The sequence below is a fragment of the Otolemur garnettii genome, unplaced genomic scaffold (assembly GCF_000181295.1).
Source record: "Otolemur garnettii isolate 467f Iridium unplaced genomic scaffold, OtoGar3 scaffold00037, whole genome shotgun sequence".
Classification (NCBI taxonomy): domain Eukaryota; kingdom Metazoa; phylum Chordata; class Mammalia; order Primates; family Galagidae; genus Otolemur; species Otolemur garnettii.
The window spans coordinates 14,259,337-14,260,554 of NW_003852432.1; positions in this window are offsets into that span (position 1 = coordinate 14,259,337).

The following is a 1,218-nucleotide window of genomic DNA, read 5'->3' on the forward strand; positions in this document are numbered from 1 at the left end:
TTGATGTCTCCTTGGATAGAAACAAAATTGACAGAAACAGATGGGAACTTCGCCTTCTTTCTCTGAGGAGGCGAATTAATACAATTAAAATAAGTGTTGTGCTTACACTGACTTGATAAATAGGTTAGCCTTGATGACAGGCACAAGCATATTTAAAATGGAGATAAATATTTATGAGTTTAATATTAAACGGGGAAAACCACCTTGGTGGATAAAAGTAAGAAGAAAATGGTTCCTCACTAGATTTTTAAGTAATAGTGAGATTTTCATTTGAGAACACAGCTGTAGCTTGACAGAGAGGAGGACAGACACATAACATTTACTAAAACAGACATACAAAATAGAAGGCCCTAATAACATCATGAAAATTTAAATCGATAATTTGGAATTACCTAAAATAAAGTATTTTCTAAAATTCTGTTTTTAACATCTCAAATACGGTTTACTGATCAAGAAAATAAAGCCCAATTTATTAATTAAAAAGTAAAAATAAATACAAATAACTCAGTAAGGAGAAATGGATTCTAGCTTCTTTTAAAGAATACTATATAAAAATTCAAGTCTAGGGTGGCGCCTGTGGCTCAAAGGTGTAGGGCACCGGCCCCATATGCTGGAGGTAGTGGGTTCAAACCCAGTCCTGGCCAAAAAAAAAAATTCAAGTCTATTTCAAGTGTCAGAAATTTGTCCTCTTGTTTAAATGAAATATGTAAAGGCTTCTTTCTTTGCACAAATGGGAACATTAAATGGGTGCTTACATAACTTCTTAAAAGATACTAACTAAGGTCTGATGAGTAAAATATGGAGCTTTAAAACATCAAGGTTAGAAGAATTCATTGGTTTTAGAACTTTGAGATGTCTGCTTTTATTTTGCTAATCCAGATGTACATCCACTGAGGTCCTTAATCCCATCTACATCTGGAATTTTTTAATAGTCATTTATAATTCCATATCATTTATCAATTACCTGAATCTAGAATAGATGTTTTATTCAACATAATTATATTCTAATATTCCTAACAGTGCAAGAGAAAAAGCAGAAGACTTTTAGTTTAAAACAAAACATAAAGACAAAACAAAACTTAAGTGTGATTCTATTTTAAGAAAACACACTTACAAACACATTTCCAGTTCAATTTAACTTTCTTCCATTAAGAAATATTAAACCATCTTCATGAATTCCTAAAAAAAAAAGTTAGTATTTATATAGTTGTAGAATAT